Source organism: Bos javanicus, chromosome 14, assembly GCF_032452875.1.
Source record: "Bos javanicus breed banteng chromosome 14, ARS-OSU_banteng_1.0, whole genome shotgun sequence".
In the NCBI taxonomy this organism is placed as follows: domain Eukaryota; kingdom Metazoa; phylum Chordata; class Mammalia; order Artiodactyla; family Bovidae; genus Bos; species Bos javanicus.
Window position 1 is genome coordinate 56,511,841 of NC_083881.1, and position 13,702 is coordinate 56,525,542.

Consider the following 13,702-nt stretch of genomic DNA (forward strand, 5'->3'; position numbering starts at 1 on the left):
GCTGCCGGAAGGCCAGTGGAAACCTCCAGAACGGTTTCAGAGAGCTAGCTTCCCGGAAGATTTAGTGCGCCCGTGTTTGAGTCCTGCTGCGGCTGCAGCTAATCTAACTTCATTTTAGGGGAAGGGCCGCTAAACACAATGAAGTCTCCTGAAGGATTTAAATACAAACCACAACACTCCCACCGCCAACACACACGCTCACCTTGCACTACTGCCTCGCGGAAGGTGGACAGCAGCTCCCCAGAGTTTATCCATCTTGGTCCAGCAATTTGGACTTCTGCGCAGTTAGAATTTGTCCTGAGGTTGACAGATTTGGATTTTTCTGGGATGTGAACGTCTCGCTCGACCTGTGATGTGGGTTGTTTCTGACTCGTTTTATGGAATCTCCAGTCCTGCATCCAGATTTTGGAGAGAGCTTTTTGCGCCTTTATTTTTTCAAAGCTTTTTAGGACGTCGTTAAGCTGTTCTCACCTAAATGCGGGGCTGAAGGTTGGCCGGCCTGAGGGCAGAGCCCAGGACAGCTGGTCGTGTGCGATTTCCGCCACCTCCGCTTTGCAATTGACACCATGGAGCTGTGCTTTAAAAGGACACCCCTTTCTCCAACCCCCGGTTCTCTTAACTCTTGGTCTCTCATTTCTGACATTTCGAAAATGCTTATCTTCACAAGTTTTTCTGAATAAATACATTAGGGAGGAATTTCTTCCCAGAGGCTGTGAAAGTTTAATATTGTTATGTCTTGCAAAAGCCCCTTTCCATCTCCTTCACCTCCCTTTTCCTTTCTCCACCCCAGTATTTTCTTACCAGGTATCACTTGGTAGAGCTGGCAGGTTTTGATGACACTGTGGTCAAAGTGTTTGGAGAGGTTCCCCCCCACCCTCCTCCTTATAAACAGAGGTTACAGTCTATTTGATTGAAAAGACTAACATTCAACATACAGAAAGAGCTAAAACCCCTTGCCAAATTCTTGTTTATTAAATGACTTGCTAATTCAGCGATGTCTTTCTGATCCACACTGCTTGTTGCATTGTGGTTGAATGGGGAGGAATCGAGCTTGTTGCTCTAGTAGAATTTAACACATAGATGCTCTTTGGTGGAGCATGGCTTTACAGCACCCCTGCGGCCAGAAGCGATACTGCATGCTTTTATTTGCAGTGCCATCTCCAAAGTTCTGCCTATGCCTCCTTAAGGGTCTGATGCAAAACCTATTTGTTTCAAAGCTGTTTTAGCAAAATCTCAAGGCAATTACTGCTACATCCCCAAGTGCTGACCTTCAGAAACCCGATTCTAAAGTGTGCAGCTTTTGCCACGGTAGTAACTTGTGCCAGACAAACCTTTCAATTTAATAAATTTCAAATGCTTTCAAACTACATATAAACTAGTAAGGTTGTAAAGGAAAAAAAAATCAAAGTGTGTGTGTTTCCCTTAACAGATGTCCCTTCCCAAACCTCAAGCTGCTGGCTAAAATAACTTCGGTCCTTAAAAGTGACCACACTATCTGTGCCAACAAAAGGCATACTGTGTTTTTAATTAAAAGTGGAACTACTTAAAGGGCTGGCTAGTCAGTGTAGGGTGATAGTAGCTTTTCTGCTTTGCAAGAAAGCTTAAGGATTGCATTGTGAGAGTATTGAAATGAATAGAGATCTAACTCAGGTTGTGTGAATTGTCCCTCTTCACAGGCTTAAGCTGGTTTTAATTGATCTCATGTCCGCTGATTGATCATACACCAATTGTTGCGCATACCAAACAATTGGCTTCCCAAAGGAGATTGATTTAAATTAGTTCCTTGGTGAATGCTTGAGTACTAGCCAAATCATGTCAGTAGTGACAGTTGACATGCTAGAGCCTATTGTGGTACCAACATTTCCCCTTTTCCCTTTGTTTTGGATGGTGGCAGCTAAGTATTACTTTCTAGGAAGAAAAGTGATTAGTACTGTAAAAAAAAGGTGCTCTGGCTTAGAAGACCAGTTATTTTCTTGACTTTGTGCTGTGATGTCGGCAGCAGTGATATCAGGATTGGTTAGGCTAATGCCTGGGATCTGATTCTTTTCCTTTTTTTCATATTCCATCTGCAAATAATCAAACCTTCACTGTGGAGCATTCTCAGAACTCCTTTGGCATTATGTTTAGTCTGCTCTATGATCTCAGATGCTCTATAATATCATTTTCTTAATGAAATAAAATTCTTGGCAGAGATCAGATAATTTAGTCAGTTAAAATCAATTGCATCCAGTTTAGAATAGAGAGCAAATATATCATTTAACTCTATGCTTTATTTCAAAATATGGCCAGAGGATTAGAGACTAGAATATCAGATAAAACTTAAGGGGAGACCATCATAAACAACACTAGCCACCTACGAGTCTTTTGTCTGCTTATTTAGAAAACAAAACCAGACAATAGAAATGCATTTGATAGTGACTGCTGGGGCCTAGCAGCAATATATTCGAAAGTAAGGCACAAACACAATAGTGTGGATGGATTTCTTATAGAGGGGAGACACATGCCAATGTTTTGAAAAGCTGATTGACAACTCGTGTTTTGTCTACGTGGTAACAGTCATAACTCATTGGCCCCCTCACTCTCCAGTCCCTTTTGAAAATATAGTCATTATTAGCTACTGTTAACCCCTATAACCTGAATCTGTCTTGGGCCTCTTATGATTTATTTGCATGGTAAACTGGGTTATTCAATTTGTTTTATTTGGGGGGTTGGTTGTAAGTCACATTTCAGGCTGAATTACTGAAAGGTGGATAGATATCATGACTTTATTATGGTATTTCTAGGACTTCTTGAGTTTAGTATGTAGTGATTTCGTTTTATATATCTTTTGTCCCAGTGATTTTTACCGGTCACAGATTTACCAGGGATTTATGAAGACTGCTTCATGAAACTCTTAAAAGCAGCAAGGTTCCCAGACATGTAATTGTGTTTCTGGTGGTCTGATGGTAGGGGGCGCGATATGACAAGTGTTTCCTGCCATAGGCTTTTCCCTACTGAAGCTTCAGCTTCTCCCTCCATAACTGCGCATTTTCCTATGATTAGACTTGGCTTCTTCCATGAAACAAATGTTTATCACAAATAGTGTGGTATGTTTCTGGCAACTTTGGTTAAAAAATAAAAAGACTCATGCTTTCTCTTAAAACTTGTAGCGCTGAATTAATTTGTATTTTTAAAAATTGAATGAAAAGATGTGGAGATATTTGCAAGTTTCACAAGTACTTTTAATGATAGCTTATTTCTCACAGTATTCTTTGAAAATAAAAATGGCACATGGAACATATTAACCTACTCTTAAAAGCTTCAAAATACATTTTGTATGCTTACTTTTCTAAGTTCCAGAGTGTTTCAGAAAAGCTCGGTGTGATGTTTAACTTTGTAGCATAAATACATTCTTTCTTTTCTTCTGTTGTTAATGGGCTTTTCTTTCAACATAATTCTGAGTTTTTCTGGCTAGTATCTTACCAATGCACAGAGGTTAGAAAGTTGCCATGTCCCAACCAACATCTTACTCTGCTCCTGAAATTTGGAAGTGATTAAGAATAGGTGACATTTGGTCAGGCCTCCACTTAATTCTGGCTTTGTTAACTGTTTATAAATTCAGCCTGGGTAGAATCCAATGTTTGCAGAAATCACAAGTTGGAAATGACACTTCTAATTTCTTAATGAACAGCCGCCTCTTGATGTATTCGGAGACTAACTGGCCAGTTTATAGATTGTCCCGGCCACTTTTTATTCCTTTTCTCCCAACTGACTGCCGTTTGAACCTTTTTTTTTTTTTTTTTTTCTGGAAATAAGCACTCTTACACCTCGCAAGTTCAGGAAATAGATGACTGACAAATCATTTGACATAATACTTCAGAACCACCCTGCTAAAAGGAGGTAGTAAGCTCAAAACATTCTTTTTTCAAAATGTTGTGATGTTCGTTCCCCTCCCCCTCCATAATCTGCCACAGTCAAGGGTTGACCATTAGATAAAGAGTGTTGCATGTCATATTGGTAAGTTTTCACATTTTGAGCTGGAATGCATATGGAAGGCACTAATTAATAAAGTACATAAATAATATATAATCATATATGATAGGAAGGCATATCTATTACATGCTTATATGTGTGTGTATATGTAGGTGTGTGTGGAGTGGGGACAGTGTGACCATGGATGGTTGGCTTTTTGCAACTAAAAAGGGCTTTTGCTCATCTTTCCCGTTTTTCATCTTGTTCTCAGGAGCAGGACAGGGGTCCCGAGGAAAGCTGTAGGTGATGGGTTGAGGACTAGGAGAGGGAATGGGTAAGGACACAGTGTTCTTACTCTTTCCAAGGCCCACCCCTCCCTTGTCTTTCTCGCCTCTAGGACCTTTCTGTATGAGTAGCCCTCTTTTCAAGCATGCTGCTATCCCTCTTGCCCTGAAATTTCCTTCTTTCTCATATTTCTTTCCAGTCTTTTGCTTCACTTCAGCCCTTCTCTTGTTTTGCCTTATGATCCTCTTTCATTCACTCACTCTGCAATCTGTCACAACCTGGCTTCTACCTCTGTTTTATGGGAAGGATTTTCTTAGTGGTCATCCATGCTCAATACTCACCTCAATGCCAACCCCGCCTATGTCGTTCTGGTCCTCCCGTCACTAGGATGATCACTCCTTTCCAAGGTTGTTTTTTTCTTAGTGACACGGCACTCAGTTTTGCCTCCCATATTCTGTGCATTTTCCTTCTTTGGTCTCCTTATTCACAGTTGGAATATGCGGGTATTTCCTTACTTTTCTTCTTTCCCTTGGAGGATTTTATCCATCCCTGTATGCTCAACTGCTTTTTCCATGTAAAGTCCTTTAGCTCTATCCCCCATTTTTTTTGAGCTTCAGGTTATATTACTTTCTGATTTCCCAGCTACTGCCGCATGGATAGATACTTCACACACCCTCATATGTGGATAGATTCCATTCCATGCACACTAAACTTGACAACACATTCTATGTGCTCTCCCAAATATGTTCCTCTGCTTGTGTTCCCTTTTCCTGTTCATGGGTTTCTGTGTGTTGAGGCTGGAAGCCTCGCTACAGTCTTTGGCTTGCCTGTTGTCTCTATTATTGGTTTGTTCAGTCTTGGTAGGAGGCATCAGAAATGTTGCTTGTATCTACCCCACACTTTCCATCCCCAAAGGTATTTCCTAGATCAGATTCTCACTCACTCCTCATCTCTCATCATCCACTTCCTCCTCACTCCATCCTTTACAATGCTGCCACACTGAATTCTTCTCAATGTGATCCACAGATCTGAGCATGTTACTTCTTTGCTAATAAACCTCAAACCTCCCAGGTCTCCATATTGACCTAAGAATAAGTCCCAGCTTCTTTCACTTTACATTCAAGGGCGCTCCACCATCTGATCACAGCCTTTTTCTAATCTTCCACCGCCATGAAAGTACTGTACGCTCAAGCTATACTAAATTATTTCATTTTCAACCATACCATTGTGTGTTCATGCTTTTGTGTTGTTGAGCATGCGGTGGTGCCCAGCTAAATAAAATGTCACTGCCTCTGTGAAGCCTTCCTGGAATTTTCCCTAAAAGCTTGCTTAGCTTTTCATGCTACTCCTATGGGACTCTCATTTTACCTTTATTCTGATTATTTTGCCGTATGTGCCATCTTTTCTATATATTGAGCTCCTCTAGGGCAGAACATTCATCTTCAGTTCAGTTCAATCATTCAGTCATGTCCGACTCTTTGCGACCCCATGAATCGCAGCACGCCCAGGCCTCCCTGTCCATCACCAACTCCCGGAGTTCACTCAAACTCACATCCATCGAGTTGGTGATGCCATCCAGTCATCTCATCCTCTGTTGTCCCCTTCTCCTCCTGCCCCCAATCCCTCCCAGCATCAGTCTTTTCCAATGAGTCAGCTCTTCACATGAGGTGATTTTGGAGCCCAAAAAAATAAAGTCTGACACTGTTCCCACTGTTTTCCCATCTATTTGCCATGAAGTGATGGGACCAGATGCCATGATCTTAGTTTTCTGAATGTTGAGCTTTAAGCCAACTTTTTCACTCTCCTCTTTCACTTTCATCAAGAGGCTCTTTAGTTCCTCTTCACTTTCTGCCATAAGGGTGGTGTCATACTTCTCAAACCAGGCCAAATAGAGTGCTTCCTCCACAAGTTGTGCCTGAACAAAAAAGTCATTGAGACTTTGTTGTTTGCTCTTAAAGTAATGCTAAAGACTTAATGAGAAATGTTTTTCTTTTTTGGGGGGTCAGCTTTCACCTTTTTATTTTGTCTTGGGTATAGCTGATTAACAGTGTTGTGATAGTTTCCGGTGAACAGTGAAGGGACTCAGCCGTACATATTCACATGTCCATTCTCCCCCAACTCCCCACCATCCAGGCTGCCACATGACATTGAGCAGAGTTCCCTGTGCTTTACAGTAGGTCCTTGTTGGTTATCCATTGAAAGTATAGCAGTGTGTACGTGTCCATCCCAGACTCCCTAACTGTCCCTTCCCCGAAGAAACTGTACCTTCGTTCTCTAAGTCTGTGAATCTTTTTGTTTTATAAGTTAATTTGTGTCATTTCTTCTTAGATTCCACATATCAGGGGTTTCATGCAATGTATCTCCTTCTCTGTCTGACTTTTTCACTCAGTATGACAATCTCTAGGTCCATCCATGTTGCTGCAAACAGCATTAGAAATGATTTTTCTTTTAAATTCAAAGTTCTTTGCACATAGTTGAAGTTTGAATGAATAATTAGATAATAGATATAATTTCATTATTTACTGTTCTTTAGAGTTTAAAGATAAGCGATGCTGACATATGAAAGCGTCCCCAGTCTAGCCTTATTCTGAAGCCTCTGATGGTCCTCAGCATTTCACAGAATACACGAGTGCCCTTGTGTGTTCTCCTATAACTGTTTATTATGTGGATGATAGAGGATGAGTTGGGGCAGGGGAGGGGAAACTGGGAGTAACCTGTATCTCAAGGTACTTCTAGAAAAACAAACAAAAAATAAAAACAAAAAAATTAGAAATAAATAAAAATACTTCTAAGGAAAGGGCCAAAAGGGATTTTCATTTCCAAACTCTTGGTCTGTATGAATAATTATTTAGACCAAAAAGAAAGTAATTTTTATCTTCTTAAAAGGCAATTATATTAATAGCATAAATTAGTGCAGGCAGACATTCAATCTTATATTTATGACTTTAGAGTAACATAGCTATGTAGACATACCTATGAGAGACAGATGTGTGTGTGTGCATGTGTGTGCGTGTGTGTATTACAACAAGTTTTGGTGTAGCTGTGAACAGACTACACAGTTTTTGTCCAGTGCCTACCAGGAGAACACAGACATTTTGCTGCCGTTTGAAGGAAGTGAGACTGGCTTGACTGATGAAGAAGCTGAGGTGCTTACTGAAATGTGTTATTTAAAAAACCAATAGTTAAGTGGAAGAGAGCTAGAACTAGAACCCAGCCCTCCTGAACTCATTGACTTTTCCTGAACAAAGTACACTTTAAACATAAGCATTCATTTTAAAAAAAGAAATCACCTTTGAAGTCATTCAGATATTCTTTGGACCCAGAGTCTCATTGAGCCTCTAAACTTGCCGCAACTCAATAATGCTAACATAACTGGCATTAAGGAACTTAAGGCTGAGGGGTGAAATAACTGAGGTTTAGGACCGTAACAGACCCTGATGCTGGGAAAGATTGAAAGCAGGAGGAGAAGGGGACAACAGAGGATGAGAGGGTTGGATGGCATCACCTATTCAATGGACATGAGTTTGAGCAAGCTCCAGGAGATAGTGAAGGTCAGGGAGGCCTGGTGTGCTGCAGTCCATGGGGTCAGAAAGAGTCGGAAATGACTGAACTGACTGACTGAAGATTATAGTGTGATCTGGTAAAAGCTTGCATGCTTGTGTTGCTAATTTTTTAAATCCTCATTCTTGAATATGAATTATAGGAACTTTAATTTCGGGTACTCTAGTAGCCAGAACAGGAGAAGGCAATGGCACCTCACTCCAGTACTCTTGCATGGAAAATCCCGTGGGCGGAGGAGCCTGGTAGGCTGCAGTCCATGGGGTCACTAACAGTTGGACACAACTGAGCGACTTCACTTTCACTTTTCACTGTCATGCATTGGAGAAGGAAATGGCAACCCACTCTAGTGTTCTTGCCTGGAGAATCCCAGGGACGGGGGAGCCTGGTGGGCTGCTGTCTATGGGGTTGCACAGAGTCGGACACGACTGAAGCGACTTAGCAGCAGCAGCAGTAGCCAGAACAATTATGTATGTGTCTCTGAGGGTGTGCTTGTGCATTTGTATGTAAATATGTGTGTTGTAGGTGTGTGTGTATGTGTATATATATAATATATACATATACTTTACATATACACATTTATATCATGAAACCATCATATGATCAGAATAGCCAATCAAGGTCAGAGGAAAGCTAGTAAGTATTATTTTTACTCTTAAGAAACTATAATTCTAGGTAGTTCTTCACCTTATCTAGTCATTTTGGGGAAAACCTTTACAATTAAAGCCATTTGATTTTTTCATTACCTGCTGAAAGATACTAAAAGCACTTATAAAACAACTGGCTCTGCACATTTCTTTTGAGCAAAGCTTCTTGGGGTCCAGAGATGGGGCCAGGGATTTTGTGAGTCTCCAAATATTTTCTTTCTTTCTTTTTTTTTTTTTTTGAGTGTAAAGAGAGATTCTAGAGCTTTCACTGCAGCCTTAAAGTGGCCATGGTTATCTTTCCTTAAAGAAGTTAAGAAGCATTGGTTAAAGAGATAGAAGTAGACCGTATTAATGAGCATGATGCCCGTTGGCTGCTTCAGATTCACATAGACATTTGTTTCCTAAAAGTTTATTTTCAGTGTGTGGGTTTCCAGCCATTTGCCATGTGTGTACTTCATAATATGAGGACACATTGGAAACACTACCTCAAGACTTATTGCAGTAAGTAATTACTTGGCTAATAATCCCTTTCTCAAAGGCAATAGTTGTTATATTGTCTCTATTCCCTAAAAAGTTTATAAAAGTACAAAATAAACAAAATAAGGGGGCTCTGTTAAAACTTCTCGTATGGTCTAATTTTTATCTCGTTAACTAAACAGTAATATAAAGTTTTAGAAATCAGTGTTGCAATTTTCCAGCTGACGATGTGCAGTGCTGGCATTGATGGGATTTGTATGTATCACGCTGCCAGTTCACAGACCGGTCAGAACCAGGCAGAGCACTCTTGACTTCTGACCAAGCATGCTTTTACTAGATTTTTGCTGCTGGGTCACCCCACTTAGAATTTTCCTACTCTGATGGCCTTGGTCTCTTAACCTATCTATGGATTCAGCGATCCAACCAGCCACCAGCTTTTAAAATAGACCGATAGAGGGCGCACTTTGCATTCTTTTCCTCGTGCTTTGTTCTAGGTTTTGTGCTTGCCTTGCTCTCTCTGTCCAGTAGGTTCAGGTGGCAAACCTGTTCTACAATTTCCAGTAAGACTGATGCTGTGAATAACTTGACTTCCTCATGGAGAGGAAGGGAAAAAGAATCATAAAGAGAGCTTTCAGTTTTACTGAAATGTCTGGTTTTGGTCCCTAGACTCCTTATGACAAGACCTTCTCACCAAAAGGCAAACTTAACCAACCTCACAATTTTAATGACTGTGAGGCAGATATTAAGCCTAGATAGAGATTGTGTTAACCTGGAAGTGCATTACAGCTTTTGTAACTACTTTGGAAAACATTAGTTTTTATTTTTTTAAAAAGAAGGTTTACCATAATCTACAAGCCTAAAAGTGTAAGCAGCTGGTAAAATTTGGAGTTGACCAAACGACTTCAAATTAATACTTCTCAACTGTTTGTCAAATTCTGTAGTCTTTATGTAGAGACCCATTTCATTCAACAGATCTCTCACGTTGTAACCCTTTGAAAATGGTAAAAATTGTCGGACCTTCTCTTGAAAATCCAAAGTTTAATTTTTTTTCAGTTCTCTTTCTCCTTCATGTAATAAAGTCTGATAGAGAACTTAATTCTGTCCCCTTGTTGCTGATCACCTTCCATTTGTATTTTTTCTTTTTGTAATCTGTTTCATTTTGTAATGCCTTTTTCTTGTAGCCAAAAGCTAGCTTTTGAAATTCCTTGGCAGTCCAGTTGTTAGGGCTAGGAGACTAATTTGAAAAACCAAATGTTGTTTGATAGTGGACAGCGGTGGTTCCCAGAATCGTGATTAGTGGGTTGAGGTTAGTTTGGCTGCGGAGCGTGGGCAGCTATTCACACCACTCCCGGTGGTCAGTAAGTCATGTAGTGACTGATGTGATTCTTGACCGAATCTGTCAGTGATGAAAGATTTCTCTGTCCCCTCTTTAAATAATACTATCCTGAAAATTGATCTAGGGCTGGGCAATTGTCCCTTGAAAATTGATTGTTTAAAGTTATGAATTTTGTGCGATTTAATTGTTCTTATGTAGAAGTGAAAGTAACTAGTTCTTCGCAGCTGCTATGGGTGATCTCAGTGTGATTTTGACTCAAAAGTGACTCAATGTAAATAACTGTTCTAAAGACTTTGGCAAGCTTGGAGTCGTCATCTTTTTTGTTGTTGTTGCTGAATTCTGAGGGAGTTCTGAAGAAATGGGAGAGCCTGGACCTAGAGAGAGGAGGAAAGAGCAGAAATAGGATCAGTTCTTTCCAGGACTTGGGGCGTGTCATGTAGAGGCTATACCAGAGCCTTCCTGCAAAGTGTGTTTCAATCCATTATCACTCTGTCAAATGTAATTTAAATAAAAGGATGTGATTCATTCTTTTGGGACTCAGGCAAAATGAAGGAGGCTCACAGGGAGGAAGAGTATGGGTTATATTTAAGAAACTATCCATTCATGTAAAAGACCCCTTCTTGATGCCCTGAATCATTGGAAATGGCCCTTCTCCAACAGTAGAGCATATCTTTTAAGGGTGTTGTCAAAACAGAGGCTGTACTGAGCATAGAGAAATGTTGGAGGGCCACTCACACTGTAAGAGCCATGATGAGCACACTTGTAATGCATGTGATGTCTAAGAGGTGTGTAAATAGAAATTCGTGCTGGCAATTATTTGGATTCAAATTATTATAAGACCTAACTCTGTCCTTCCCAAATAGAGGACACTAAACAAAATTCTTTAGATTCTGCATCTCATTCCTCTGAGTTATGATTCTAAGTTTCAATGATAAATATCATCCATGTTGAAGTTTAATCTGAATTCTCAAAAAGCAAAAGATATTTCTCAATTGGTACGTGACCATGATGTCAGTTTTGAGAACATTTCATTGTAAGACAGTCAGATTTCAATGCAGCTATAACCAGCATGGGTTTTACCATACCAATACTTTGCTTTCTTTAATGGGGTGACTAGACTGGAAGATAAAGAAGCATTTGACAAAAAATTTATTAATCATACTACTTTGCACTTATGAAAGCATACTAGGCTTAAAAATTATTTTGGAACACAGAAATGCATGCATATTATGCAATATTAAGATTATGTTACTTGAATTACATTTGACAGAGTGGTGAGTAATGGACTGATACACACTCTGTTACAATAAAGGACCTCTCTTCAGTCTTGTTTGGAACAATATTTTCTTAATGATTTGGTTGAATACAGATAACATGTCAACCACAGTTTTGCATAATATGAAGTTGAAGAGGACATTAAATGTTGGTTGGTTACAAAAAGATCCTGATGGCTGGGAATAATAGCAGGAGGAACTTAGGAATAAAATCTTTTTTAAAAAAGTCAGTGAATCTGACTCCATCAGGTCTCAGTTGTGGTACTCGAGATCTTCAGCTTTTAGCTGTGGCATGCAGGATCTCAACTTAGGTTCAGCAGGTGGGATCTAGTTCTCTGAGAAGGGGATCAAATCTGGGCCCCCTGCATTGGGAACGCAGAGTCTTAGCCACTGGACCACCAAGGGAGTCCCTGAATGAAATCTTAACAAGAAAAATACAGAGTTTAGATCTTAAGTTGAAGAAATCGACTATGGAAGAAAAGGATGTGGGAGAGAAGGGGTTATCGTTCATTTTTGACTGATCCTGAGGTGACAGTGGCATATAGTAATGATATAGTTGCAAAAACGAGTTGGTTGCATTAAGAGAAATGTTTACCTACATTAAAGAACGAGGTAGGTGAAGGTCCTCAGCGCACACCAGTGTCCTCTAGATGTCACTACTTTCAGAGTTGGCAGCACACGTTATAATACTGCATTGATTTCCTAGGGCTCCTGTAGCAAAGTACCACAAACTAGGTAACTTAAAAAGCAAAAATTAATTTTCTTACAGTTCTAGAAGCTAGAAGCACGGTATTAAGGTGTCAGCAGGTCTATGCCCACTTTGAGACAACAGAGGAGGACACTTCCTTGCCTCTTCTGGCTTCTAGGAGCCTTAGATATTCCTTAGTTTGCGGCGGCCTAACTCTAATCACTTCCTTCATCTTCACAAGGCTGTCATCCCTCTGTGTTTGGTTTCTCATCTCTTCTTACAACAATACCAGTTATGTTGGAGGATACCCCATATTCTCTTAATTACAGCCGCAAAGATAATATTTCAAAATAAACTCACATTCACGGGTACTGAGGTATATGGCTTCAGCATATATTTTAGCGAGTACCGCACAACCAATAGGTCCTAAACTATGTCAGACCTTTTAGGTTCTTTAAATCCTCATTTTCAAAACTCTGAAATAAGTATTATTAATTATACCATAACAAGAGTATTAAAAGATAAAGTATTGGCAATAGAGGTATAATATTAATAACTAGAGTTGAGACCACTGTATGTAGACTGTGTACTACATGTAAAGCGTGATATTAATGACACCTCTGGACTTGTGCACACAGTGGCCCTGGGCATGGGGATGCTTTACACATGGTTTATAAGTGTATAGGTTTTGAAATGGGACCCGCAAATTCCTTTTTGCCACTAAAATTCCATAAATCCATCTGAGTGTGTTGATTTACATTTTCAAATAAATACATGAATCAAATTGACTTCTTGTTCAGCTAAAACTGAGAAAGAACGTGAAAGGTCGCTCAGTTGTGTCTGAGTCTTTGTGACCCCTTGGACTGTAGCCCACCAGGCTCCTCCATCCATGGGATTCTCCAGGCAAGAATACTAGAGTGGGTTGTCATTTCCTTCTCCAGGGGGTCTTCCTGACCGAAGGATTGAACCCAGGTCTCCTGCATTGCACAGAGATGCTTTTCCCTCTGAGCCACCAGGGAAGCCAAAAAAACCCTGAGAATTCTCTTCAACTGCCTTCTTTTTGAAATTTACAGAACTCCAGGAGCTGTTAGCCTCCTTTATGAAGTAATGTTTTCAATTACTCAAATACCAACATGGTCAACATGCTTCTGGTATTAGAGGTATCTTAAATTAGTTCCCTCTGATTTTGAGTAGTATCTAGGAGTACTGGAGTACTAGGAGTACTTTGAGTAGGAGCTTCCCAGGTGGTGCTAGTGGTAAAGAACCTGCCTGCCAGTGCAGGAGACACAAGACATGAGGGTTCAGTCCCTGGGTCGGGAAGATCCCCTGGAACAGGAAGTGGCAACCACTCCAGTATTCTTGGCTGAGAAGTCCCGTGGATCGAGGAGCCTGGTAGGTTACAGTCCATGGAGCTGCAAAGAGTGGAACATGACTAAGCAACTGAGCACACACACGGGAGCTGGATCTGTTCATACTTGTGTGCTCT

At 40.3% G+C, this 13,702-nt stretch overlaps 1 protein-coding gene across 4 annotated transcripts in view; it reads left to right on the top strand.

Moving 5' to 3' along the window:
• The window catches only part of RSPO2 (R-spondin 2), a 228,149-nt gene that overhangs the window by 56,414 nt on the left and 158,033 nt on the right, over nt 1-13,702 (top strand). The gene's annotated exons all lie outside the window — the stretch shown is intronic.